The sequence below is a fragment of the Arvicola amphibius genome, chromosome 5, assembly GCF_903992535.2.
Source record: "Arvicola amphibius chromosome 5, mArvAmp1.2, whole genome shotgun sequence".
Classification (NCBI taxonomy): Eukaryota; Metazoa; Chordata; class Mammalia; order Rodentia; family Cricetidae; genus Arvicola; species Arvicola amphibius.
This window is the reverse complement of record NC_052051.1, coordinates 73581885-73599929: the sequence shown is the minus strand read 5'-3', so window position 1 is coordinate 73599929 and position 18045 is coordinate 73581885.

The following is an 18045-nucleotide window of genomic DNA, read 5'->3' as shown; positions in this document are numbered from 1 at the left end:
ATACCACATAGCCAGGAATTAGAGCCACCATGTGCACCACCTCAGCCAATCACTGGACAAAGCTGGTATAAATAAATAACCCAGCTTTTGTGCCGCTTAGTTGAGATAACCTAATAAACACATTTCATATTGTTTTCCAAAGTTCTCCGGCAGCATTATGCCTGTTTTGGTTATGTGCACGTTAATGTATCCCTACCTGGTTTCTCCTGCCTGGTGGAGCTTCCATCGCCTTCTAGGAGAACTGCTGGACCAGACACACTATCTTCAAGGTCTTCTTTATAACTGAAGTGGTCCTAAGAAACAAAACTTCAAGATAGGATTCTCAAAATTGGATCTTTGCCTGGCTGGTGACAATACAAATCTGTTGCTGGTGGCAAGCGAGGAGTTCCTGATTCCTCAAGGACTAGCACCCTGACAGGAGTGGACTGGGTTGGAGCACAGGTGGAAGGAAGTGTCTGGCATGTGTAATATTTAGCAATAGAGGGAAAGGGGAGGGAGTATGACATCTGTAAAGCTTTGGGGTCAGTTACTGGTTGAGAGGTACAGAAGTACCAATGGGGAAAAAACCGACCAATCCAAACTATGCAGCCGTCACTGGGCAGTGGTGACACATGTCTTTAATCCCAGCCCTTGAGAGTCAGAGGCAGCAGATCTCTGAGTTTGAAGCCAGCCTGGCCTACAGAACTAGTTCCAGGGCAGCCAGAGCTACACAGAGAAACCCTGTCTCAGGAAACAAGAACAAGAACAAAACCAAAACAAACAAACAAAAAAACAAGCTATCAACTTAGGTTAATGGTCTAACAGCTCCTACAGAAGTGTGTAAAGAAGCTCTAAATGGCTGTGCCAGAGGGCCAATTATGCTGATATCCATTTGCACAAGCAGTAAAGAAGCATGGGAAATATAGGAACAGTACACTTCTGGGGCTAACGTCAAAATCCTGATATGGAAGGAGTATTAGGTCCTACAGTGCATTCATAGGAAGGGTTTGCTTTTCCTGTTCTTGTCAAGGCACAGTCAAGGCAATGTTCCAAGAACCATAAGATCTACTGCCTCCATATTATACCCCACACACAAAAGCAGTTTGTCTAAAACTAGATTAAAACAACTCACCAACACATAAAGACACGGGAGAGATGCCAACTTTGGGGTGACCTCTTACCGAGTCAAGGTACGCCCCACAAAAATGTGATATATTTTGAACCAGTAGTCATTATCTGGTGCTGTGTCCCCAATCACTAAGCAACATGGATTCAGAGATCATGAAATGTAATTACAACTAACTCTTCTTGCTATAACTCCAGTGACCTACTTACGGACTTTGTGCTTCTCATTTGCTCCAATTTAATATCTGTTGATTCTTAGTGGGAAGATAGGGAGAAGCTGAACTTTTACCATAGAAACAGTAAGAGTTACACCCAACCTAACACTGCTAGTAAACCAGCAGACAAAGGAAGGAGCTTTTATATGGATGTTGATAATTTATCTGGGTATCAAAACAGCAGAACCAAGGAAGTCTATATCCAGAAGCTGCAGGAACACTTGAGCACAGTTTAATATATCTGACTAGAGTAATAACAATATGAGTAACTGTCACAAAAATACATCTTGATTTTAAGTCACAGCTACTAGAAGATCAAATCCCTTGATGGTGTCAGCCTCGGATATCGCCTTGATTTAAAAACCTGTGCCAACAGAAGTTGTGGCAAGAGTAAGGAAGAGTAGGAGAGGAGAGGATGGTCTTGTTGATCTACAGAGAAAGGTTTGTAGATACCAGAGTTGGTGCTGCCTCTAAAGAGCAGTCCCCATTCACCAAGGTCATTGTGCTCAGGCTTGTGGAGGGCCATAAAAGCTAGGGAATTCATACCCAGAAAAGCATTCTCAACCACCAGCCAAGGAAGCTGGCATAGAAATGCTCACTGACTTCTTCCCGAATGACATAACTCTGAGGTGTATGCCCTACAGTCTCCCAAGGCTTTCAGGAGTTAAACTACAACCACCATTACACGGATAATTTTCCTTATAACACTACGTTTATGGGCCAGTTTTCCCTGCCTTCTCAGTTTCCTGCTTTGATAATAGCCTTTCCCTTACCTTACACATAGATTACTTGTGCTTGATCAAGACACTTAGCTCCACTCCAGTTAATTCTCTCTGGATAGATGCTGATGGGCTCTTCCTTCAGGTGCAGATGACTCATGTCTCCAGTGAAGTAAATTTAAAAGGTTGTGGTGCTGATGCAATGGGCTGGACATGTATTAGCTGTGTGAAAACGTGCTGCCAAATTATGACCAAAGGCAACAACTGATTGTCTTTATTGTATGCTGTCATAGACTTGTGAACTGATCCTGTCTCAGAGGAAGGGATACAGCATACAGCTCTGTCAAGCCATATATGGGTGTTCTTCTGAGATGACTTTTATATCTGGGTGCAGATATCAAGCTCTGCTCAAATACTGACATTAAGGCAAAGAGCCACCACATGCAACTCTAGGATAACAGTGGATGGTTAATAGACACATTGGTGTTTGCAGAACCATAGAAAATATGATATAAGGATAGCTGAGACGGGCAGTGGTGACATATGCCTTCAATTCCAGTCCTCAGGAGGCGGAAGCAAGCAGATCTTTGTGAGTTTGAGGCTAGCCTGATCTACAATGAGTTCCAGAACCAGCAAGATTACAAACTACAAACCCTGTCTCAAAACCTCCCCCATAAAGGAAAGCTGAATTGTTGGGTGTTGTTGAGTCTTCTTATCCTTATTGTGAGTTTAACAGCTATGGCTTTCCAGTTACAATAAGTAATACAGATATATCTAAGGGGAAGAGAAGAAGATGAAAACTTTTGAGAGACTTTGAGATCATATGCCACCAACATGCCCACTATTGCCACCACCCACGTTTGCCAAGGATCTTTACTGTGTCAGTATTTTTTTAAGCAGGCTGCAGAGAACCCTAAGGGTGCTGGGTAGGAACCTGACTGGTTCATTCAACACTGGAAGACTTAGTACTAAATGTTGACGATTTAGATTGTATTCAGTGATCAGTTTCATATGTTAACTTTGTTTGAAAAGGACATCCCACTCACTAAATGCAATTGGAAACTAGTAATAGACATGCTCCTTCCTTCCTTCCTTCCTTCCTTAATTCCTTCCTTCCTTCCTTCCTCCTTTCTCCCTTCCTTCCTCCTTCCTTCCTTCTTTCCTTCTTCCTTCCTTCCTTCTTCCTTCCTTCCTTCCTTCCTTTCTTCTTCCTTCCTTCCTTCTTTCCTTTTTTGTTTTGTTTTGATTTCTGGACAGGATTTCTCTGTGTATCCCTGACTGTCCTGGAACTCATTCTATCATTAAGGTTGGCCTTGAATTCAGGGATCCACCAGCCTCTGCCTCTGGAGTGCACCACTACCACCTGGCAACCATTTTATTTTTATAACCACCTCCATCTTGCAGATAAGGACAGTGAGGTTCAAAGAGGTTGAATCACTTATCCGAAGGGGCAGGCTAGACAAGAGCCAAACTGTGGCATGCAGCTGCGGCCCAGCCCCATGCCACACCCCTCACTCTTTCCTCCACATACTGCATGTGAGAGGCGATGATGAAATGCGTGGTTTAGCAATTTCTTGGCCATGAAGTTGGTTTAGGTGACAAGGGGTCACGAACAGTTTATTAAAATTTCAGAGTTTGGGTTGCTTCAAGAAACTCGCCAGGATACCTTTGTTCGTTCCTGTGATGAGCTAGCTCTTCTCAAGGCTGCTGTCCTAGGAGCTGCTTCAATGGGACATGTCCTCACAGCTTGTCTCCACGTCTCCACACTCGAGCAATGCCCCAAATATCAGTCTGCTATTGCGCCCATGATGCTCTGAAAAACAAAACCGACGCTGTGGTCTAAGAAAACAAGCGCGTGGGCTGGAGAGATGACTTAGTGGATAAAATGGTGGCTGCACATGCAGGAGGACCAGAGTTCGGATCCCCAGAACCCTTGTAAAAATGACAGCATGTGTCTGCAATTCCAGTTTCTCTATGTCAAAATAGGAAGTGACACAGAAAAAGCCTTAGAACCTCCCAGGCCAGCTAGCACGTCATACCGTGTACCTGCCTCAAGCAAGGGTTAAAGGCGAGGGTTAACTCCAAAGGTGTCTTCTGGGTTTCACAAATGTGACCTGGTATTTTTACCTGAAATCACACAAATGAACACACACACACACACACACACACACACACACACACCAAAAAGGAGAAGAAAAAGAAAGACACTAATATGCCTTATCTGAAGATCTGTAGGTAGTCTGTATGTAGGCTAGAAGAATCCTTCTACTATTTGGGCTGAGTTCTGTTTCCTATGACTAATTCTGTTTGGGGTCTAGGGAGAAAGGACTGTAGCTAACCCTCAGCATGCTCTCTCCTTGCCCGGTATAGGACCACAAGGCCAGGCAAACTGCAGAAGCATTATTTAGCCTGGACTACCCTATCACGTACTATCACATCCCATTAGCAAAGCAAATCTAAGGACCTGTGCAAGCTTCAGATGACCCCATGGTGAAGAAGGCGAGTGGAGATCTGCTGACTGACACCCGTCCTTCACGCTAGGTAAGTGAGAGTGTGCTTCCCTGTGAGAAGGTAAGAACGCCTTTCCTAAGTCCTTCAAACCTAAAATCCTCCCAATTTCCAAAATCAAGCCTGCAAACAGACCTGTTACCCTGAAGAGACTTCTCAGAGCCCAGAAAGAGTTAAATATCCACCACCCAGCCTAGAGACATCCGATAAGGAATTATCTGTGATTCTGGGATAGTTCAAAAGGAGCCACTTGGCTCCTATAATCTACCCAAATCTGCAACACCCTGCGTCATAAGGACTGCAACCTGGGATAAAACAGGGGGGCAGACGTGGGCATTTCACACCCTCCGCCTTCAAGGCGTTAGCTTTCTCAGCATTGTGACCTGAGAGAACACGCTAAAGGAGAGGAGATTTACTTCAGTCTCCCATTTCAGCCCACAGTCACCTGACCGTGCTCTTGGACCCTTCACGGCAGGCAGACAACAGCTCACCATGTACATTAACCACACATAAGGCCCCGTGCCCAACAGAAGATCGCCACCGCAAAATGAGCTCAATCTCATATTGTTTTTGTGGGCATTTTTTTGTCTTAGTGGCCTTTTGCTTGTAAATTTTGGTTTCCGATTTTGTTTTTATGAGTTTTGTGTGTGTGTTTCTTGTGTTTTTATTTTCTTTTTTAAAAAGATTCTGGTTTGTTTTTGTGTTTGCCTATTTGTTTTTAAACAAAGACAGAGAGAAAGAAGGGTAAAGTATTGGGGTGGGTGAGGAGGTAGAGAGAGCTGAGAGGAGTTGGGGGAGGGGAACCTAGATCAGAATAGATTATGGTTCAGTTAATAAGATATTTTTAAAAAAGAATATTTGTTAACACAGTTTTTAAGCACACCCTCGTGTATCATGCTTGCCTGGTAGTTAGGCAAGGCTTACTAGTCGCGTGCATCCTGTTATCCTCTAACTAGCTCACTCCACTTTTGCACGGGCACCCGTGTCCCGGAATTACTGTGAGGGGCGAACGACATTGCGGAGGAAGTCTTTGAGACCTAACAGGGTCTGGTAGCTGTGCGGGATGCAGTGCCACATGGCCATGGCTTTTATAGCAGAGAATTTGGAAACTTTCAAGTAAGAGAATATGGGCCCAAGACAGCGACTGTCCTTTCCCCATGTTTAGTTTGTCGCCCCCTAGCGGCCACTTCCAGAACTCATTATACAACCTGCTCTTCAAATTGGAAAGGGCTCCTGTTAGGTAGCATCAATGAGGGTTCCAACACCATGGCTGCCATTGGTGGGACCCCAGGAGGAAGAAGGGTGGCTGTTCTTATTTTAAAACATTACAGTTTGTACATCTTCCCTTTTAATGAGAAGAAAATACAATCAGTTTAAGTAAGAGGAAAACGTGTCCCAGGTTCCACTGCCGGGAGGAACCGCCTTGAAATCAGGTATGTACTCCAATGGTTTTGGTGCTGGCTGCTTTTGGAAACTGAGAAGCAGCCAGCCAGGTTGCCAGGGGTAGCCTCCCACACCAGCCTTGGAGAAGAACCTGGTGGAGTTTTCAGGGGAAGGGCACAACAGTGTACGATCTGAAAAGAATGATACACCCGTACTCTGGATAAGCAATTCTGCTTGGAGGGAGGGGGAGAAATAAGAGCAAAGTATAATACCAAATGTTTATGAAAAGGCCACAATGAAACTCAATACTTGTATGCTAACTTAATAAAATTAACTTTAAAACCAGGCGGTGGTGGTGCATGCCTGTAATCCCAGCACTCGTGAGGCAGAGGCAGGTGGATCTCTGTGAATTCAAGGCCAGCCTGGTCTACATAGTGAGTTCCAGGACAGGCTCCAAAGCTACAGAGAGAAAATCTGTCTCAAAAAAAAAAAAAAAACTTTAAAATGTGCTTGTAGGACCCTGGCTCCTGAAAACAGCAAAGAAATCAATGAGTAATTTCACAGAGCTGACAGACTGCTAGAGTCTTTCTGTGTATTTTTTATGTCTGTTCTTCAGGGAATATTCAAAACTACCACTTTTTTTAAAATGATATGTTTGTCGAGGTGTAATTTACATAGTGCCTTGGTCCGTTTGGGTTAATGTAACCATCACTATCAAATGATGATTTCTATGCAACAGTAGCTTGCTCCTTATCATTCTGATGCTAGGGAATTCCAGATGGAGGCTCTACCCAGGGCCTTGTGAGGGCTCGTTTTCCAGTTCGTGGATGGTGCCTAATAGGGCCTCCAAATGTTAGAAGGGATAAAGCACTATGTAGGGCCTCTTCCATGAAGACACTCATCCCCATTGTGAGAGCTTTGCCCTTACGGTCTAATCACCTCCCAGAGGCCCAACACAAAGACTGTCACACTGTCAGCAAGTTTCAACATAGGAATTCATGGAAGGCATGAGCATGGCATTCAGAGCTTGGCACCTGGTATAAAATTAAACTATTTATAGTCCATAACAGCTCAGTGATTTAAAACACATTCTCAAATGTGGCTCATTTTAAACTCTTTATCACTCCAAAAAAAAAAAAAAAAAAAAAAACCAACAACATCTCTCTATTCCTGTGCTTGCCCCATGCCTTTTAATGACTTACCCACCTCCTTCTTTTCTTCTGGAAATGTTCTGCAAGTAGATATATCTAATATGCTGTTGTTTCTGACTCATTTATTTCACTTAGCATGTTTCCAAGATTGTCCATATTCTAGCAGCTATCAGTATTTAATCTCTCTTTAATGCTGAGTAATATTCTAGTTTCTAGATATATTATACATACATATATATATATACTAGTTTACAGATATTCTTTATATATGCCAGTTTATAGATATACTAGTTTTGTATTTAACCCTTCATTAGTTGATGGATACTTGAGTTGCATCTATCTTTGATATGCTACAAACAAAACTGCTATGAACATTTTTTGTGCAGACATCTATTTCCATTTCTCCTGGGAATATACCTAGAAGGGAACTTCTTGGATTAAATTACAGTCTGGGTTTTCCCTCTCAAGGAAACGTCAGACTGTCTTCCAAGGTAGCAGCAGCATTTTCCGCTGTGACCAGCAGGGGGCGGGTTTTCTCATTTCTCTCTCTACCCTTAACCAACATTTCTTATCTGCTTGATCATCTTATTGTGCCTATCCCTGTGGGTGTGCAGTGCTGTCTCCACCACGTGGAGTTGAAGTGCATGTCCATGGTGTCTGTAGAAACATTACTTCACTAGTGCAATTGTACAGAGGGGGAAAGTGAGGTACAGAGAATCTACCAAATTCACAGACAAATACTTGGTGTTCACACTTTCATGGCAACACGATGTCCAAAAGAAAGTATGAGTGTGTGTGTATGGGTGTCTATGAGTGCTTGTCTGCCATATGTGTGCCTTCAGAGGCCAGAAGGTAGTGGTGGGTTCCCTAGGCTGGAGTTCCAGGAAGACATGAATAGCCACAGACTTGTGCTGGGAACCAAACTCGGGTCCTCTGGGAAAACGGCAAACACTCTTAGGCACTGAGCATTCTCTCCAGCCTTGTTTGTGAAAACTAATGACAACTCCACTTGCTTATCTTCAGGGTTTATCAAAGGACAGGGAAGGTCAGATGGGATGAATTCCAAGACAAATTGCTAGTGAAAAGTTACAGAACCACACATACAGTATGAACGTGTTTACCTTTGTGAATGTATGGGCTGGAAGACTATATACCACATTGTCACAATATTGCCTAGAAAGGGCTGGTGAAATGGCTTAGCAGAAAAGACTGCATATGATCTACCAGAGAACCTGAGCTCTGGTCCCAATATTCACATCAGGCAGGTCAAGAACACCTGTTACTTAGCAGTGGGGGAGTGATGCCCTCATCAGTCCTCAATGGGCACAGACACACATGTGATGTACATAACCACACACGCATGCACACGCGCACGCAGAGACAGACAGACAGACAGACAGAAACAGAGACAGAGAATAACACACACTAGCATACAGAAATAAAAATACAATCTATAGAAAGAATATCAAATTGGTCAAAAGATCTGGGTGCTAGAGGACACCCACAGGCCTGGCTGGCACTGCTAGACCTGAACGGGTAGAGGGACATCTAGGATGCCAGAGGAAACCTGAGATGCCCTTGCTCCCAGTCACGTGACTTGGGCCACAGCCCAGAGGATGTGAGCTCGGGAGAGCGGGCCCTGCCCCTTGTCAGCAGGGGGGTGGCATGCAAGAGCAAGAGATGTATTGTGCCCCCCATCCCACCCTTCGCTGCAGGTGGGAGAACTGTCCCTGACAACCCCATCTCTAACCAGCTACAGCCATCCATGGAGGAGGGGCCCGCACCTTGCCTGGGCAGCACAGTAGAGCTGAGCCTGTTGGCATAGGCACAGGAGATCCAGCTCGAGGGGTGAGGCAGGAGAGTTGGTTCCGCCTCTCACCAGGGCATCGCTGGAGAGCAGACCCTGCTGGTGGGGGTATAGGATGGTGGGCAACTTGACAAACCCGGCTACAACCCAAGCCCAGATCCAGGGCTTTGAGCTGGCCCGCCCCAACATCTGCCCCATCTATAAACTGCTGGAGCATGTGAAGGGGCTGATCCTGCAGATCCAAAGCTGCAGGATCTCCATGACATAGAGCAACAACAAGGCATCCGAGAGGAGTCCCGTGGGGATCTGGAATTGATCGTGTAGCAGAAGCCAGAGACCTCAGACTACACCCATGACTCATTGCACAAACATTTGCAAGGAGAGATGTCTGGACTAATAGACAGACTGTGAGACACACCACGACACAGTGCAGTTTCCAGGGGAAGAGTTTTTTAATTTTAATTTTTTATCATTTTTATTTTTGTTTTCTTTGGGGGGGAAGGTTGCAAGGGCAGAGGGCAGGTATGGAGGGGCAGGAAAATGAGTGGGGCTGATATGAAATTCACAAAGAATCAATGAAGAAATAAGCTGCAGGAAAGCAAGGCCTTTGTCATCTTGCGCACGGCTGTGTCACCAACCTTTACATAGTGTGTAGCACGGAGCAGCAGCTCACCGAAGAGTTCCGAGGAAGGCGTGGTGAGAGGGGACTGCAGAGGAGCTGGTGTTTTATCCTGCAGGCCTGTGTCCTCTGTGCCCGACAAGGCATAGTGCTTGCCTCCCCACCACCACCACCACCACCACGGAAAAACCAACCAGGAATCTTGAGGCCTTTAGGGGGACAAAAGAATGATAAAAGGCGACCCTCGGAGATGTTGATGTGAGACAGAAAAGTGGCCTCCGTAGCTTTCAAGGGTGCTATTGATTTTTCTGAACTACAGCGTTCTGCACTTCAAATGGGTGCAATTCGCTCTCAGTACAGCTCCATCTCTGAAGGCTGATTACTTCCCTGAGAAGAATTCTGTTCACTGGGAACCCCCACCTAATCAATAAACCACTCTTCTAGGGAACAGGCATCCGATGTCAAGATACTAGCACTGAGTCTTGTTTTCGTGCCCGAGAAGATCCCACAAATCAATAAGCATTAGAAGACATGGCCATGTTCTTTTCTTTCTATCGCTTTTCAATATTTGCTTAATTTCTCACACCGGTTAAGCATTCTGAAGAGGCTCACGGATCAAGGGCTTCTGGTGCGTACACACAGGGGTGTGATCATGCCATCCAAGGCTAAGGCTACGATCGCTAGGTGGAGGAACTATCAGAGAAGGGACCGGGAACTGGGGTTTGCCTGGACTGTCAATCAGCAGAGGGTACAGGGGTACAGGAATGGCCTATGTATTACAGCAGCTGCAGATTACAGGGCTTACACTGTACAGATGACAAGTTGCACCAAGGATTGTTAGCAGAGGCCAGGACAAGAGGAACGTGAGCTGACTGCACAACAACCCACCTTACTCGGCCAAGGAGCACACTAAGGGGCTGCTAGCACTTCCTTGCGTTTTTAACAATTAGAGCATTTCTGCGCTCCCTTTTTCTGGTCCATTTCTCAGGCCAGTGCTATGCAAGCTTAGGTTTTCAGTGGGAGAACAAATTGATCTCTTCTTTGACGTCAGTTATGAATACTTGCTCTGAAATTCTCCATCCCTTCCCCTTTGTCTCCATCTCCACTGTTTGTCTCCTTCAAGGCTCCACTGCCAGTTGCCTTGACTGACTGTCCCACAAGAAGGCGTCCTGCCTAAACTGTTGGCCAAGTCCCCATACAGAAATCTGAGTGACCTGGAGCAACACTTTAACACAGTGTTTAGAGCACAGGCCTTGAAGTCAGGCCACCTCAGTTCGAATCCTGTGTCCTGCAGACCTGCGGTGACCTCTGCAAGTTACCCGGTCCTTCTGAGCTTGGTTGGTTTACATATCAAAGAGAGATTCTAGTGTGCACATAGTTGGTAAGGGCTCAGCAAAGCTAAACAGAATAGTATAGACTAAGTGTTTGGAACTGGAACAAGTGGGTCCTTATAGCCCCATGCCTGTTAGTTGGCCTATTTCAAAAACATATCCATCTACCTCTTTACAGTGTGCTGAGAAGAAAATCCAAATCACTTCCTGAAACACGGAGGCATACATGCACACATGCATGCGTACACACACACACACACACACACACACACCTATAAGCCTTGTGGGACCTGATCTTCCTGCCTGTCACCCTTCAGTGACTAAGCCGTTGCTTTCCATCCCACAATAACATTGGTTGTCTGTCTGTTACTGTAGGAAGATGGGCCCCCAGGCCTACAGACACTCTTCCCTGTGCCTGAAATGTTCCTGATCCACTGCTGCCTGTCTCTCAAATCTTAGGTGGCATTTTCTTTGGGATATTTGTGTCACCTGTGTCAATCAATGCCTTTGAAGAAACGTCCTTTCTCATCCATATCCTTGACACTTTGAGTTTAAGTTTTCAGTGTGAAGCCCAAACTCTCATTCTCTCCCAGCAATTGAGAATATTTTACACGTGTTTGTCTCTCTATCTATAAATATTATTTTTATGTAAATTACAGGCACCATGAATTTTCTCCATGAATCTTCCAACTTACATCCTCCAAAAGACAAAAGTGAAGGACTATTCTCCCAATTAAAAGGCGATATTAGGACCATAGTTTAAAATGACTGATTCTCTAGTATCACTTATTACCTGGTCCTCATTCACATCCCCCCAATTAATCTCCAACGTTCCATCAATCTCCTGCGCTGCAATTCCTGTGTGCTGTGTCAGCTCGAGAGGCACCAACACATCCTGTTTTCCATGCAAGCATTCACTCTGTTGACGTTTGCTGAAAGAGTAGCTACCATGCCTCAGTCTCTCCAGCTAGGAAGGATTCTCTGTTTATTCCATCCACACACAGATGCGCACACACACACACACACACACACACCCCATACGCACACATACACACCATACACACACACACCATACATACACACCATATACACACACTATACACACACATCCACACACATATGCACACACACACCATACACACACACACCATCCACACACACATGCACACATCACACATACCACACACACCACACATACACACCACACACACACCATCCACACACACACCATCCACAAACACACACACACCATCCACACACACATGCACACACATATGCAGACACACACCACACACACACACCATACACACACACCATACACAAACACACATATACCATCCACACACATCCACACATATATGCACAAACACACCACACATACACACACACACACACACCATCCACAAACACACACACACCATCTACACACACATGCACATGTGAGCACTTGAGCTACCGCATGTGCTTTCCATAGTTCAGATCAGAAATTCCGGGCGTTTCTGTGTCCCTCCTTTGGCTGGTCCTGCTGGTACCCACACTCTGTCTTTTCCCCTTTGGCTTTGCTTGTTTCTCTGCGTGTTTCTGAAATTCACACTCATGGGGTATATCAGTATTTGCACTGGGTGAGCAACTGCTACACATTGATCACACAGATAACAAGAAGTAGACTGAGACACTGGGCATGGCTTAAGCATATATGAGACCTTAAAGCCCTCCTCCACAGTGACAGACTTCCTCCGACAAGGCCACACCTATTCCAAGTCACACTTCCTAACAGTGTCAATCCCTGTGGAGGTCATTTTCTTTCAAGCCACCACAGATGCCCTCCTTCCGGTAGCTACATTCTCTTGAAAACCCAGAGAGTAGCGCATAGCCACTTACCAACTGCCTGCCCTCTCCTGGTGAGGGTTCACAAAAGCTTCTGACACAACATGAACTAAACTTCTGGACCGATGAACAGAAAATGCATTCTGTCCTCTCCCACCCCATCTCCCTTCCAGCTGCATCCCCAGCCTATCTAGGTTCTGTTGCTTGGAGCTCAGCCCCACCCCAGCCCAATCCAGCCCCACACTGCCATTGATCCCCTGGGCACAATGCTTCCAAACGGCTGCAGAGAAATCCATCGTCTCCCTTTCTGAGGGATGGCGTTTGTTTGCTTGTTGTTGTTTGCTTTTTTAAAAGCATAGTTTTTAAGTAGAGTTTTATACTTTTGAAGCCCTCTAGGCAACAGCCTCCTAAGGAACCGAGTAATGGCATGGCCCTTCTACCTCCGATAAGATCCTGAGTAAATGCCATCGCTTTAATGTGCTCCGACAAAGAGACACTCCACTCCCATTCATTCTCCCACCTTTTAACTTAAACTGTGGGGAGGAGAAGGGGCTTTTCAACCATCAAAGACATCTCCTCAGAAGAAGAAACTCATCTCACGCTGCACCTGTCATGCCTGTTGGCATCTCTACATCACAGACATAACGACCTTCAGAACGTTCACCAGAGGAGGACGCTTATGCAGTGCACACCTAACTGTGATAGGCAAAAAAGAAAAAAAAGGCTTAAAGTATCTCAGATGCTGATGGCCCAGAGAAGGGTAAATGGATATGAGCTAAATCTGGACTCTTCGCTTCCCTCCTCCAAACCCCATCTTGGGTGAATTCTTTAACCTTTCCTAGTTCCAGGTGCTTCTCCCATCTGTGGATAATAATATCCTAAGGTTCTCTGTGAAAGCAAAATGAGGTGTTGTTTGGGGAGCAGGATGTAGAAGCTATTTTGGTCTCAGTTTAAGCTGAATAGCCGGCACATTCCAAAGCAAGCAGTGATGCCAGGGTGCAGAGGAAGGACAGCAGTGGCACGAAGCTCGTGTCCCCTTTCTGTCGCCACCTCCGGCACACAAAGGAGACTGGACAAGGGAGACAGCTGGCAGGGGACGGGAGGAGTTTGGGGGAAAGCAACGGGTACGCTCTCAGCTCTAACCATCAGCACTCAACTATTGCCCCCAAAGAGTGGCTTCAGAGGAACACAGTGTCCCTTCAGAGGAATGCAGTGTCCCTTGAGCTGAGATGTTTCTGAGGACATAGGTCTGCATCATGCTTTAGAAACCCAAAGAAAAGGGAAACCAGGGAGGAGGTAGCCAGCTGGAATAATGGGGTAAACCGCGATTATTTTCCTCAAGCCTGAGACACCCACAGGTAACCTGTGGACTCCGTAGCTCCTTGTTTATTTGGTTTTGCTTCGTTTGTTTGTTTGAAACAGGGTCTGTAACCTAGGCTGACCTTCAGTTCACGGCGATTATTCTGCCTCGGCCTCTCAAGTGCTTGAAGTGTAGTAGAAACTCTTTGGAACAAGGAAGCTATTAATACCTCTGTGCCTCCCAAATTTACAAGCTGTCCCCAATAGTTCAGGATAGGACTGTATAAGAAACCAGGACTTCTAAAAAGCTGATTGTGGGCCATAAAAATGTCTCAGTGGGTAATTGTACTTGCTGTCAACCCAAATGACCTGAGTCCAATCCCAGGAACCTGCACAGTGGAAAGAGAAAAGTGACTCACACCAGGTGTCTTCTGGTCTCCACATATGTACTGTGGCACACACCACACACACATACACACACACACACACACACACAAGTTGTCTTCTGGTCTCCACGAATACACTGTGGCACACACCACACACACAAAGTTTTCTTCTGGTCTCCACATATGCACTCTGGCACACACCACACACACACACAACACACACACACAAGTTGTCTTCTGGTCTCCACATATGCACTGTGGCACACATGCAACACACACACATACAACTAAATCACTATTTTAAAAGTTAATTGTGTTAAATGATAAAATCCTTAGTGTAGAACTCAGAGCAGTGTGCACCGGGGAGTTTGTGAAAAGACAGGAAATGGGAAGACAGGCACCTGCAAGACCTATCCTTGGCCTTGGACTTCTAGTCTCTAAAATTTAAGTTATTTAGTCCCCAAGTCTGGTGTGTCTATAGCAGTCCTGTCTCTGATGCTTAAGGAGGGAGACTTAGGCAGCTACTTCCTGGGGCGTTCAGAGAGCCTCAAAATTTACTAAGAAGGGCACTCTCTGAAGCACCCGCAGATCATACTAAAAGATAAAACTTAGGGTCCAGCCAGTGTCACCAGCTATATGTTAAGCATCCCTTAAAGACCATATACTAAATCCCTAGTCACCAGCCTGAGGTAGTATTGGCACTGGGGTGGAAGCTTTGGGACGCTGGACCTCTGGAGGAAGTTGGGTCACTGGGACAGTGCCCTTGATGGGGATGTCTGGAATTTAGCTTCTCCTTCTCTTTTTATGGTCGGTTTTAAAGTCAACTTGACACACGTTAGAACCACCGGAGGGAAGAGCCTTACCTAAAAACCTGTCCAGATAGCCTTGATAGAGCTGTGATACCCTGGTTGTGATAGCAGCCTAGGCTTAAAAGGTAGTCAGAAGGAGGATTGTCTGACCTTTCTCTAGGTCGGCCTTCCCTCTGGCCTCACGTTGATTTGTCCTGCTGTCAGCAGCAGCAGAACCAGCATTTCCAAGCTATTTTCATGGAATAGGGACCAGAGGAACTTCTGGACTTCCTGCACCAGATTAGAACTGCTGAGGCACTCACTACATGGACTAAGAAACTACCAGTTGCTGCTCTCCAGTGCGAGATAGCCACAGTGGAACTCTCCGACTATTGAGACACCAGTCTCGAGTGTTAGGTCCAAAGGAAACTCCATTTCCCCAATTCTGGTGGTTAGACAAAAGCCAGAATTCCTCAGGGTCTTGTGAAGCTGGTTCCCCTCTACCAAAAGAGCCATTTCCCTGTCACTGGCAGAAGGGACAAATGGCTCTCTGTGGTATCTAATAGCATACCAAGGCATATGCTGGCCTCCAAGCTCCCTCAGTATCACAATTACACATTTCAGAGTCCGTGCTGGCCTCCTGGCTCTCCTCCCCTCCTCCCCTCCCCTAAACTCCAGCTCATGGGTTTCCCTCCTGACAGCTACTCATTCTTATAACCCTGCTATTTCAGCTATGTATGCTCTTTTTAGCCTGTGGTTCTTTTTGTCTTCTTTGCTAGGCCCTATCCCCCCGCCCCCTCCAGCTCCCGTACCTGTCTCTCTCTCCCTCTCTCCTTTCCTGTCCCCTCCCTGCTTGGATCTCCTGAAATGCTCCTGCTTCTCTCATTTCTGTTTCTTTCATGGTCGGGTTCAGTTTGCTTACCACGTTTAATCTACGGCTTTCTCACTCTGCTCTAGATTCTTCCAGATGTCTCTGGCTGCTCTCTCCCTCATGGCTACAGTAAAAGGATTCTCCTTAACCAAGTCATGGAGTGGTCATATTGTCAGTTCATACGTCAAGGACCTAGGAACTACTGGGTTCTCCGTGACTCTGGTGTGATCTGACTTCCGTTACTGTTTTCAACCTGACTTAATAAACCCTGATATATATTCTGTATACATACACCATCTCCTCGGTTGTGTTCCCCAAGAACCCCAACTAAAACATCTCTCCTCTTTGCTTCCCTGCTGATGTGAAGGGAACAGATTGCTTCTACTGTGTGTTTCTGCCATGAGGAAGAAACACAAAAGTATGAGCCAAAATGAAACTTGGTTCCTTAAAAGTTGATTCGTTCAGGTATTTTGCCCAAGTAACAGAATGTTAACTAACACACCATAGTATGAACCAAGCTGAAACTTTGGTGTCTTTTCTGCTTCCCCTCTGCCCTCCAACGAGTCAGGTGAAACCATAATATTAACTCCATGGGAGGTGGTGGGGAGGAGGTCGCCCCTCCAGATGGCACTGGAGGTCTGGCATCCCCCACAGGACTGAGAATATCATTTGTTAAGCGACACCATGTTAAAATTCTAAGTAAGTAGCCTGTTGGTGGTGGCACAGGCCTTTAACCCCAGCACTTGGGAGGCAGAAGCAGGTGGATCACTGTGAGTCCAAGACTAGTCTGGTCTACAGAGTGAGCTCCAGGACAGCCAGGGCTGTTACACAGAAACCTGCCTCATAAAAATAAATAAATAAATAAATAAATAAATAAATACTGCAAGTATAAGTGAGCAGGAAACTTTTGGTTCCTGAAGGTTACCCAGGAGAATTACAGAGGACAACGGGGCCTACAGAGAAGAATCAGACAGAGAGGTGGTCAGAAATACAGGTGGCTTCCTGAATATGCTCCCCGTGTCCTGTCTGTTTAATACACAAGCAAACTTATTATCTACGTATACAGCTCCTCAGTGCGTCTACAGCCAAGCGAGCGGCATCGTCCACTCACAGTCCTTACCGTTCCCTCCCTGTCACCGTCGGGGAGCCCGCTTTGCTCAGACAAAGTTGACAGTTGCAGGTCAGTCATTTCACATCTGCTCAGTCTTCCAGCTGCACAGTTTGAGTGCAGGAATCCTGTAAAGTCAGGCATAAATGCCACCCTCTAACACACCAGTCCACTGAGGGACACTGGCTCCCGGCCAGCAGGGAAGCTGGGCAAGCCTCATAGTCACATAATGCTCCAGTGAGAACCGAGTTCAAATCTGGCCTCCCTAGTTAAAGGTCATGTGACCTTGCATGGAAGATTTCACTTGTCTGTGCCTCTATCTCCTTATCTATTAAACTGGGGTAATAGAGTGCCTACTTGACCAGGTTACCATCTAGAATAGAAGAGGAAAGAAATGCAAAACTCTTAAAGACAGTATCTAACCAGGGCAAAGGGCTCAGTACTGAGACTTACCCTGACACTGCATGGCCTCTCAGAATGAAATGCTGTCATGGTCTCAGTGTATTGGCAGCATGAGGAGCTCCTGATGAAGACCAGATCCTAAAACCAGACTTCCTGGGCTTGAGTTCTGCAAGAATGGGAAACAAGACCGTGTTATTGCAATTATCACTGTGAGATAATAAAGTAATGTCTGTATGTGCATGGTATGTACAGTAAGACAATAAAGTAATGTCTATATATACATGGTATATAAGTAATACAAAGGAACGTCTATATGTGTATGGCATATACAAGACAAAGGAATGTCTATACATGCATGATATATACATGATATGTACATATACACGATTATATACATGACATATACGCATATACATGATATATGCATGATGTATGTATGCGTGATATATACTGCATGATATATATATGCATGGTATATACAGTAAGACAAAGGAACATTTATATGTGCATGGTACAGTAAGATAAAG